We start from the raw sequence: 12725 nt of genomic DNA, 5'->3' as shown, positions 1-12725 counted from the left end.
TTGCTCTGTAAATCTTCACCCAAATCACAATAAATAAATAAATAGATAGATAGATAAATAAAACAGAAACAAACCTAGGGGTATGGAGCAGGGCACTCAGGCTCTATCATAACACATAAACCAGAGTGGAATTCCTGCGGGTTCAGAAGGTTGGTGAAGTCAGGAGATGTTTACACCTCTCTTCACTAAGGGTATGTGGGGTATAAGAGTAGCAAGGGAAATATCACATTTTTCTAGTCCTTAGCCTAGAGTGCAGTTGCACCTTTTTAGTTCTCAGCCTCCAGTGCAGTTTCCCATGCTGTCCTCAGCAAGTGGAGCCTATTCTTAGGTTGTTGTCCAGGTAGGAATGATACTTGCAAATATTCAAAATGGCCGTACCCTCAAGACACCCAGCAGTCACTGCTGTGTGTGTCTCCTTCTTCCCTGTTTTCCTTTCTAGTTATCACTCTCCAGTGCAGTTAGTTTCTCTTGCAGTCCTTGGTGAGCAGAGTCAGTTATTACGTTGCTGCCAGGATTGGAACATCACTTGGAAATATTCAAATTGGCCATGTCATCTGAACAGCTGACAATCTGCAGCTCCATTTATATTCACTGTTTTTTATCCAGGTTCTTCTACTAGTTGGTATTTAATTCACTTCTTTATCCTTCCCTTCAAAGCTCAGGATTCCAGGATTATCTTCTGTATCTATTTCAATTGGTTTCTTATTTCTCTGTTGCAGAGGGTCTCTGTAGATTGTGTGCCTGTTCTGCCATTTTAGTGTGTTCCTATTTCTCTGATTATTTCAGATCTGCTTCCCCCATCAATCTTTACACTCCATGAAAGTAGGAACCTTATCTGTTTATTCACTCCTGTATCTCTAGCAGTAATACAAGTCTGGTCCGGGCCCTTAACTCTGTCAAAGAAGAACTAGATGGTGTTGGACTACTATGACTGATCGCTCTGCAAGGGACCACAATAGAAGGTCCTGGAGAGAGTAGGAGAAAAATGTGGAACAAAAGTAAAAACCACAAAAAAATGAAAAGACTTACTGGTCTGATAGACACTGGTAGAACCCCTGAGACTACAGTGGTCTTTAGAAACCCTTTAAGTCTGGAAGTGAATTCACCTCTAGTCCCTCCCTTACCCCAGTGGCTCAACTGACAGGCAAAAAGGATAGGCCCATGTGGTGAACAGTAGCACCAGAGAGGTACACATGCTTTGGAACAATCAATTACATGAGATCAAAAGGGTATCATTTTGCCCAGAGTTAAAGCTCAGAAGGGATAGGAAACTGTAAACACAGAGAAGTGGGAAGAGCGCTGTTACACTGTGGGGATTGCAATTAACATCACAAAACAAAATGTGCACAAATTGATGAATGGAAAAGCAATTTGTTCTGTATACTTTCACCCAAGCCACACCTGAAAAAAAGTAAAAAAAAAAAGTCAGTAGAATATTGTGTCTTAGGGTGGTGCTGTGTCTACCATCTATCACCCCTTGGCACTTTTCTAGATGGGATAAGGTGTCGCATGATGGTTTTTATTGGCTGATGCCCATGATTTGGGAAAAACAAAATAATTTTTAAAAGGTAGCCTATATGGCTTATCAGAGATGGAGAGCCTCGTCCAGTCTTGACAACTGAGCTGCAATGGCCTGAGGGCCTACTGCTTATGTCTTATGCCTTCAAGCCCTGACAGTGGCTATTATGACCAGCAAGCCTCAGAAACAGCTGGGAAATAAGTGATTTTTTCTTCCTGTCTGGAGCAGTTGACTTCTGCTGGGGCTATTCCAAAGAAAGGTGATCCCACAGAATGTAGAAATTATGAAACAATATCATTACTATCACATACAAGTAAAATCTTGCTGAAGATAATTTTAAAAATGGTTGCAGCAGTATATTGACAGAGAACTTCCAGAAATGTAAACTGGATTCTTAAGTAGAATGAGGGGTATCATTGCTGATGTCAGATGGATCTTAGCTGAAAGCAAAGAATACCAGAAAGATGTTTGCTTGTGTTTTATTGACTATGCAAAAGCATTCAATTGTATAGATCATAACAAATTATGGACAATATTGAGAAGAATGGGATTTCCAAAACACTTGATTGTGCTCATGAGGAACCCGTACATAGACCAGGAGGTTGTCTTTTGAACAGAACAAGGAAATACTGCATGGTTTAAAATCAGGAAGTGAGTGTGTCAGAGTTGTATCCTTTCACCATACTTATTCAATCTATATGGTGAACAAATTACTGATGAATATTAAAGACTTCAGTCTGCATTAAGGATTATATTTCAACATAAAACGAAAATCTTCACAATTGGACCAATAAGCAGCATCACATTAAATGGAGGAAAGATTGGAATTGTTAAAGATTTACATTACTTGGTTCCACAATCAACACCAATGGAAGCAGCCGTCAAGACATCAGATGACATATTGCACTGGGAAAATCTGTTGCCAAAGACTTCTCTGAATTGCTGAAAAGCAAAGATGTCTCCTTGAAGACAAAGGTGTGCTTAACCCAAGCCTTAGTATTTTCAATCCCCTCATGTATATGTGAAAACTGGAAAATGAATAAGGAAGACCGAAGAAGAGTTAATGCTTTCGAGTTGTGGTGTTGGTGAAGAATACTGAAAGTACCATGGACTGCCAAAAGAATGAACAAATCTGTCCTGGAGGAAGTGCAGCCAGAATGCTTCTTGGAAGCAAGAATGGCCAGACTTTGTCTCACCTACTTTGGTCATGTTGTCAGAAGGGACCATTCCGTGGAGAATGATATCATGTTTGGTACAGTGGAAAGGTCAACAAAAAAGCAGAAGGCCCTCAACAAGATGAATTGACAGAGTGGCTACAAGGCTGGGCTCTGGTGTAGCAATGATCCTGTGGCTGGCAATGGACCAGGCAATATTTCCTTCTGTTGTACATAGGGTCGCTATGAATTAGAGCCAACTCAATGGCATCTAACAACAACAAAAACAACAACAGGGCCAATCCACCAGGAATTGATTGCCATGGATATGCTTTGGATAGGATGGCCCTCATTACCACCCTGGAGATTTCATAAGACCAGATTAACTTAACAGGAATGAAGTATAGTCTCAATGGAGACAAGGTCTGTAGCTGCAGGAACACATAGGCCACCTCCCATTACTGAAGATGCTGGTAACTGCGAAGTGGAAAATGAGCCACTATAACATTCAGTAACTACAAACACAACCGAATATTTTAAATTAATTAAGGGAGAGGGCTTTTCAGTCTAGAAATTCTGAATTATTTTCCTTTATCAGACTTGATAGATGGATAGGACTTGGTCCAGAACCTCATCTCAAGGACTTCAAACATAAGCATTTCAGAGCAATGCCTAGAGGGAAAGTTGCAGACAATCATGAGTTCCAAAATTGATGTCAGAGTTGCTGAGTTTATCTAGGTGCCATCTTGAGGGCTGGAGGAGTTATAAAAGTGTGTGATCATCAAGCATGAGGTAAACAAAATAAACACAGGTAGGACATTAAAGCAGTTAAGTCTTTATAGTACTACTATCTTCAAATTTGCCTAGACTTACCTGGAAAGCCTACTTTTGTCCACTTCCCTCCCAGACACAAGGTAGCAGCCCTCTTGGAGAGTATTTCTCAAACTTTACTATGCATACAGATCACCCAAGGACTTTGTTAAAAGGTAGATTCTGATTTAGTAGAAGTGGGATGGGGGGGGGGGCTGAGAGTCTAAATTTCTGCACTTTCAGGATGTACCAATGTTGCCAATCCAAGGACTCCACTTGCTTTTGTTTTTTATTGTTGCAAATCTATCTATCTATATAAGATGATATTCTCCAATTCAACATCTTTCAGGTGTACCATGTAGTAATATCAGTCATGTTAATCATGTTGTGCAAACGTTTCCTATAATTGTTGCCAAATTTCCCATTGTGATAAACAGAAATTCACTGCTTTCTAGACAATGTGCAAGGACCATATTTTGAGTAGCAGGCCTCAGAGGATAAACTTCACAAAGAGGTTCTGACCACTGAAACCAACGGCTACAGGAGCCCAGAGTGGCCCTCCATGACCTATTGTGGGCTCTGCCTACAGGTCTGATTTTATTCTCCACACCTATGTTGTAGAAAATAGAGATAATAATGTGTTCTTTCTTAGCCTCTCAGAAATATTTGTGAAAAGACTCAATGTCTTAATATTTGCTAAGAATTTTCAAACTGTCCAGAAGAAAGTACTTTAGAAATAGAGTGCTATTAGCTTGTTTCTTAAGAGTACCTTTTCACAAGGACAGAGAAGTGCTTCATAATGAGCCAATGCCCACACAAGTGTTTGGAGTTGAAGGGTGTTGCAATTACAGGCTATTGCATCCTTCCTCATCCCCACTTTTTTTTAAGTTCTTCTTGTTCAATTATGAAGTTTTGCTTCACTCATGCTTCACTCCCTCCTTGCTCTCCGTCCTAAGCTGAACTGTCCTTTTATTAACGGGCTGGTGGCAAACCTGCGGCCTGCCTAATCAGGACCCGTAAATGTCAGGATGCTTTACTGGGCCTGATGTGGTTTTCACTCCTAAATTCTATCTGACAGCCCGTGTGGGGCTAAAAGGGCAGGGCATTTTTAGCTTTTGTTAAGCAACACCAAAATCCTCCAGGTCAAAGTAAATCCCCCTTTTACTGCTCTTGGAGAGCTCACTGAGAGCATGGTGCCTTCTCAGCTCCAAAGGCGCCAACACAGATGGGGCTGCTCTGGGCTGATTCTCCTATATTTAACACAGCCCTAATTACCCACAGGTCTCTGAGTGAGGAAGGCTGATGAGCAGTTCAAGTTCCCTGCATAGAAATAGCCCCAGAATAGTTCCAGTGTTGTTTCTAATTGCAAAGGATGAGCAGACTGTCTCATTAATCCTCCCCTATCAGCGTGCAAACTGGTGGCCCCAGAATAGCTCTGATCTCAGCCCATAGTCGGCCTTGGGGCTGGTGGTTTTGTACATATTTGGAGAGGAAAGAAAGGATCTCCTTCCCAAGGAGTGTGTGTGTGTGTGTGTGCACGCACACGTGCACAAGTGTGTGTGTGCATGCATGCATGTGTGTCTGTGTTTGTGCATGCTTGTGTGATGCAAACGTACGTACATATGTGAGTACATGCATACATAGGTGTGGATGCCTGTGTGTGCGCATGTGTTTGTGGGGGGAGTGGTCTATGGATTCTGAAAGTTAGATAAACATAGGGACAGGATGTGGGAAAATGAATAATACCACATTGGATCTGGGCATCCAGTCTGTTCTTGTACACTTTTACCTCTCTGTGCCAATGTTTTTCTTTGTTTTGTTCTTTCTAGTCTGTCTAGTCTATCTCAATGCAGAAGCTGATACCAGTCATGTATACCTCAGTATGAATGTACCACTAATACGTTTTTGCATATTTACAGCTTTATAATTCACACAGATTATTTTTTTTTTACACACTCCTGCTGTTGGATCCTCACAGCAATCTTGTGAGGTTAGGAATGGCAGTCTTCATCATCATTTTACGAAAGAGTATATCAAAGTTTAACAAGTAACAGTTTGTGAATACACCAAGATCATGCAGTTACCAAATGATTGTTGTTTCTTGGACAAGAAACTAGATTTTTTTTCTTTTTTAATTCTGGGAGACATGTGGTCCTTTTTTAGAGAAATATAATCTTTTAGTCCTGTTCAGTATAATGTTATGGAAAAAGGAGATTCTCTGGAATCAGACAGATTGAGATTTCAGTCTGTGTGACTTTGAATAAGTTGCTCAAACGTCTCTGAGCCTCAGCTGTGAGTATTAGATAAGATAATGTAGAGAACCCATAGCACCATGTAGGTAAGAAAGAGGACAAAATCCACAATAACTAAGCTATTTTCGACTTTCACCTGCAGAAAAGGAAATAAATCTCCCATAGCACAGGGTTCATGAAGTAATGTTAGTCCAGTTTTGCTCCTCCCTCTTCTCTCTTCCCCTTCTTCTCTTATCCCTCACTTTCCCTTCTTCTTTTTTAAACTTTCAATATGCTAGACTCCCAGTATTGTGGGAGTCAAGTTGCCCTTAAGTTACAATTACAGACTCATTAACTTCAGTCAACTATCATTTTTTGTTTGTTTTCTACAGTGTGCAGGCAGAGTAAAAATTGTAAACTTAAGAGAGGAGGTGGATTTTGCTGAGTAAAATTTGTTAAGCCATTATTAGGTTCCAGACACTATATATATTTTTTTCATTATATATGTGTGTGTATAAAGACACATATATTCATATATGTAGATAGATAGATTTCATTTAATTTTCAGAAAGAAACTGAGTGGTAGCTTCACATCATAGGGGAAAAGAGTTCATAAAGGACAAATAACTTACTAAAAGAAGATAGGCGATTACCATCTATTATCAGAATGGCAACTAAATATAGATGAAAACACAAAAATAATAGACTTGCCTGTGGACATGTAAATCTATGCAAATGACTGTAGACACAGTCTGTAATCCCAGACCTTCAGAGACACAATGCAGTTATTTTCTCTTCATACAACCCAGTCCTTCACATTCTTCAGGCCCAGCTTCAATGTCACTATCACTTTGAAGTCTTCCCAGACTCTCCTCTTCCCTGCCCCCATCCTTCCCTGTCCCTTGTCCAGACAAGAATGATGTTTTCCACCTCCACCTTCCCCTAGTGTATGTGTATCCACAACATAACCTGTACTATATCATCGTATCATAATTGAACAGTGTACGTATCTCATATTCACCTATCATGATCTCCTTCAAAAGGGTGGCACCTGGAATGCCTGCAATCACCTAAGAACTGAATAGAAAGAGCCTACTCCACTTCCTCCGCACCATAGTAATACAACGCTCACTGCCGTCGAGTCAACTTCGACTCATAGAGACCCCTTGTTGGGTTTCCGAGGCGGTATCTCTACAGAAGTAGATTGCCCAGTCTTTACTTCCAAGGAATGGCTGGTGGGTTTGAATCACCAGCCTTCCAGTTAGCAGTCAAATGCCTTAGGCACTATGCCACCAGAGCTCCCATTGTAATAGATGGGAGTTACTGAGTGTTCCATATACAATAACACTGTCCCAAACTCTACATAAATCGTGTCTTTCAGTCCTCATCACTTTCCTGGAGGTAGGCACTATTATCCCTATTTATGGATGATAAACAGAGGCTTTCAAAAGTCGAATACCTACTTTAGTTAGGGTCACACTGAGAGGAAAGGTGGGGGCAGGTTTGCAAGCCCAGTCTGTCTGACCCAAAAGCCCTTGCTCTTACCTTTATGCTAAGCTTTCTCTATATGTTGGTTTCCTATGCTGTCTAGAGAGTTGCATGAATGAGTGAAAAAAGAAACAAAGGAAGAAATAACTGTTAGATAAAGGAAGTTATCAGTTATCCTTCAACTCTTCTACTCTCATGTCCTGCCTTAATGACCGAATTCCATCAACTGTGATTTCAGATGGATTTGCAAAATCTTCCCAGGGAAGGTGGACTCTACAGAATATTGTGATGTAGATTTGATATAAACACTGCCTGAAATTTGACTTTCTCAAGATATTCCTCCCATGACCAGACCTGCCTGTGTTGTGATGCCTAGGATTTTATAGTCAGAACACTCATTTGGATATGGGATTATTAAAGTAAAAATTCCCATGCAAGGGCCTGAATATTTCTTCATTTCTGGCCACTCAACTTCTGTGCATTTTACCTCCACAAATGTTTAAGGAGAAATTCCTGAGCAAAGACAACCACAGAGCTTTTCTCCTAGGAGTTTAGTACCAGGATTCCTTAAGAGGATGAAAAGTTCAATGCTTTTGGTAATTACAGCCTAGGTTTCCAAAGTGCTTGAGAGAGTGAAAAATAATAAAAACATTAATGAAAGTTGAGGAATCCTTGAGTATGTTTCTAGCCCAAGTTATGTCTGATGAGATGAGATGTGAGTGGGTCACTAAATAGGGAACTAGACAGTCAGAGGCATCTAAAAACACTGAGTAGTGGCTGAGGTGCTAGAAGGTGGGAGACTCAAAAGGTGTGCTGGGGCTCTAGGGCTCTGTGGGGATAATTAAGAGACAACACACACACACACACACACACACAGATCATATTATTAAAATTATAGCATGAGGGGGAAAAAAAAACCAAAACACATTGCATACCTCAATTTGATTGCCACAAAGCTTAAAACTGTCCGTGTAATAAGGCTATTGTGAACTGTAGTCTAGGGTAAGGTACACCAAAATTCAAAGCATATTTATTAGTTTGTATGACTTCTATCAAGTGGTTTGATATTGCTGATTCACTTCAGTGCTAAAGCAGTGATAATCATACCTATCTCAGGGATTTCTACAAAGTCTAAGATAATGTATATAACATAGTTTTTAGAGTGCAAGACACATAGATTTTCAACAGATGTTGGTCCCCTCCTGATTTTTAATATTTTGTTTGTCTCATGAAACTCTTATACTTGTGAGTCTAGATTTGGGGCTTGGGAAGTTGAGCCTAATCATGCTGCGATGTACCTTTCCAAAATTTCCTTTGAGAGATCTTATACTCACCAGTAACGGGATAAATGGACTTCATCCATGTGCCTCCTGACATTATGCACTAAAATGGACATATCTTTTGTGTTGTTATTGTTGTTGTTATGTGCCATTGGGTCAGACCCGACTCATAGTGACCCCACCTTGGGTTTCTGAGGCAGTATCACTACGGAAGTAGATTGCTCCATCTTCCTTCCAAGGAGTGGCTGGTGAGTTTGAACTGCCAGCCTTCTGGTTAGCAGTCAAATGCCTTAGGCATTATGCTACCAGAGCTCCCATCTTTTGTGTTACATCAACTGAAAATGCATATTCTAAATAAAATCATGTGGAAATGTCAAGGAAACCCAAATTGAGGCTGTCCTACAAAATAATCATCTTATGTCAAATTATAAAAGACAAAGAAAGGCAGGGACACTCTTTCAGCTGACTTAAGCAGACTAAATAAATATGATAACAAAATGCAATGTGTAATTCTGGATTGGATCACCGACTTGGAAAAATGAGCATTATAGGATAGTCTTGGAGACAATTGGCTAAATTTTAATATGGATTGTGAATAACTGTTATAACCATGTTAAAATTTTAAAATTCTGACAATTATACTGTGATTATTTGTGAATGTCCTTGTTTTGAGGAAATATACATGGAAGTATTTAGGGATAAAGAAACATGGCATATGCAACCTTGCTCTCAGGTTCAGAAAATAATATATATCAGTAATATATGTTATATGTAACGCAAACACCCTGCCATCAAGTCGGATTTCCAAGGCTCTAAATCTTTATGGAAGCAGACTGCTTCATCTTCTATTGGGCAGCTGGTGGGTTCAAACCACCGACATTTTGATTAGCAGCCAAAAGCCTTAAATACACCAGCAGAAGTCCTTATATGTAATACATATGGACACAATTTTAATACTTGATGAATCTGGATAAAATATATAAGGACATTTTTGCAAATTTTCTGTAAAATTGAAATTATATCACAATTAAGTTATAACAAGTAAAACAATTTCATGCAAGTTAAAACCATATGTTTATTCTGATAATTCAAAGTGACATTTGGCTTTGGGGAGCATGTTGAGGTGTCATTATAATTCTCTTAGCTACCTCCCTTTTAAAAAGGCTCTGGTGGCACAGTATCTAAGGCTTTTGACTGCTAACCAGAAAGTTGGCAGTTCAAACCCTCCAGCCACTCTGCAGAAGGAAGATGGGGCAATGTACTTCCATAAAGATTGACTGCCTCAGAAACCTAATGGAGACTGCTATGAGTCAGAATTGACCCAATGGCAGTGGTTTTGGTTTTTTACTTCCCTTTTGGCACACTGTGATTTGTAACCCTCACATGGGCCTTCTTCTCAGATTAGGAGACTTGTAGACCCTGAGCCTGCATCTTTCTTCTAACCCTGAGCTGAGAAACACACTTTCCATTCTGCTCCCCAGAGCTTTTGCTAGAATCCACAATTTGCTGAATAGTATGATCAGGAAGAGATCACTCAGAAATATTACATGAACTCTTCACACTTGCACCTTATTGATTGCCTCTCAGGTAGAAAAACACTCATGGGAAAGGCTGGATTCCATGTTTGCAAGCACAACTGGGTGCACAGACACACATACCAAACTCAGTGGCAGGATTTGACAAGTTCCCAAAAGGGTGGTTACTGTTGGGAAACCAGTACCCATTCTATGATGTGGCACCTGATTTTTCTGTCATTATTTCCATCCTCTTGTCCTCATCTCCCAGCTCCTTTCTTGCTCCATCCATACCTACTAAAACCCATTCTGACTGGCACTGAGTTCCTGCTTTATCCAAGCTGCTCAGGTGTCAATTTTTATGTCTCTTTCTCCAGGAAGCCTTCACCAATATTCCCAAGTCTGTATTATATGCTTATTCAAGTTGCATCTTATATTTCTCTTACCATAACCTTATGGAAGTACACCCTCTCCTCATTATTGACTATCACATTATCCATCATTTGCATTTATGACAATAGTATAAAATCTACTGCTTGGCAATTTTTCACACTACCTATGTACATTTGGCAATAGGAAGTAATGAATGCTGAAGTGCAAGATGAGAGTAATACCAGCTGTGATGGTTAAGATTATGTGTCAGGTTGTCAGGGCTATGATTTTAAGTGGTTTGGAAGTCATGTAATAATGTAATATGGCAGTTATGTAATGATGAAATTTGGCAATGTGTAATGATATTGTCATCCTCCATTTTGTGATCTGATGTTATCATCTTCCATTTTTGTATAATGTCAATTTTTGCTTAACAACCTGGTCGCCTAATGACCATTTCTTTAAGTGAGGAGAGGATTACTTAGGGATAAAGTCACCCTCTTTTGTAACACACTATTTACTTTTCTAATCCCCCACCCTACCACTTGTCTGTCAATTTTTTGTACCATGGTGACTTGTGTATTGCTGTGATGCTGGAAGCTATGCGCTGCTATTTCAAATGCCAGCATAGTCACTTACATGGACAGGTGTTGGCAGAATTACCAGACTAAGATATTTTAAGAGACTTGGGAACAATTTATCAAAAGATGCATTAAAGGAATACTAGAAAGTCACCCTGAGAGGGGCCTGATTCTACTCTACTTGTCTCCAAACACTAGTCTGGGACTAGAGCCAGAATAACCTGAGAAGATTTTTAATAACATGTATTGTAAAGCCTCACCTCCAAAAATTCTGACTTAGTTATATTGTATGTGACCCAGGACTCTGAATTTAAAAGTTCCATGGGTAATTCTGTTGTACAGCTGTTAGAAAAATCACTAGAGAAATCTTCTATTTCATCTGTGAAATCTGAGGCAAAATGACATGACCAAGACCACACAGCTGCAAATGCAAGAGTTAGGGATGGCTTCCAGGATTCTAATGCCTGTAAGGGCCATTTTTCATCTCATTTTCTATATTGGGAATTCTACCCCAATAAGCATTAGGTGCATTGTTTTCCTCTTCTCATCTGACCACACAGATATATTATTGAATATGCATGATTTTTTCCTTTATGAAATATAGGTATGCATCATTTAACATCCAGGATACATTCTGCAAAGTAAGATGTTATGTGATTTGGACCTTGTGTGAACACCATATTAAAACTTTATAGGAGCCTACTTTTGGTCATCCTTGCCATCCTTGTTGCTGGTGTAGTGCTGCTGCTGGAGCTGTTGAAGCTGCTGGTGGAGGCTGGAGGAATGGATAATCATGGCAGTGGCCAAGAGTGCGATGGTGGAAGTGAAGCAAGGGATTGAGGGGCGTGTGCCTAGCCTCATCCACTGCTCCACCCACATGAGCAGCAAGAGAAGTTTGGTCTCTCTAGCCCTCACCTTAGGAGCTCTTGTGGCATAGTGCCTAAGGCACTTAACTACTAACCAGAAGGCTGGCGGTTCAAACCCTCCAGCCACTCCTCTGAAGAAAGACTGGACAAGCTACTTCCATAGAGATACCACCACAGAAAACTAAAGAGGGGTCACTACCAGTCAGAATCAAATCAACTAAATGGTAATGAGTTTGGAGTTTTTTTGGCTTAGCCCTCACCTTTGCCTCTTTCCAACCTGCTGTAGAAAGCTCCAGAGACCACATACAGAGCGATATCTTTGCCTCAACTCCCCCTCATGGTCCAGTGCTACAAGAGTCTGGGTTTGGGGTCTTTAAAACCATTAGGGAGAAATAATAAACAAAAACAAACAAAAAGAAAACCTAATGAGAACCTTATGATACCACAAACTTACATGCTGTTGGACATTGCCCAAATGGACATTGGACATTAAGTGACATGTATCTGTAATTGTATTTAATTGCTGAGTGGAAAGAAGTCTCAAAATAATTCATAACACACCTCAGAATAAACTGCACTTTGTAATGGGTTGCTATTGTTGTTGTTAGGTGCTGTCAAGTCATTTTCGACTCATAGCAACCCCATGCACAGCAGAACAAAACACTGCCCGATTCCACGTGAGCCCCACAATCCCTGCTTATACTTGAGCCCATCATCACAGCCACTGTGTCAATCCATCTCGTTGAAGGCCTCCCCCTCTTTCGTCGACCCTCCCTCTACCCTACCAAGCATGACAACCTTCTCCAAGGAATGGTCCCTTCTGACAACATGACCAAAATAGGTGAGACGAAGTCTGGCCATTCTTGCTTCCAAGGAGCATTTCGGGTACACTTCCTCCAGGACAGATCTG

Source organism: Orycteropus afer, unplaced genomic scaffold (genome assembly GCF_000298275.1).
Source record: "Orycteropus afer afer isolate SDZICR_OR568_19922 unplaced genomic scaffold, OryAfe1.0 scaffold00039, whole genome shotgun sequence".
In the NCBI taxonomy this organism is placed as follows: domain Eukaryota; kingdom Metazoa; phylum Chordata; class Mammalia; order Tubulidentata; family Orycteropodidae; genus Orycteropus; species Orycteropus afer.
The sequence above is the reverse complement of the archived record's forward strand: the minus strand, read 5'-3'. Positions refer to the sequence as shown.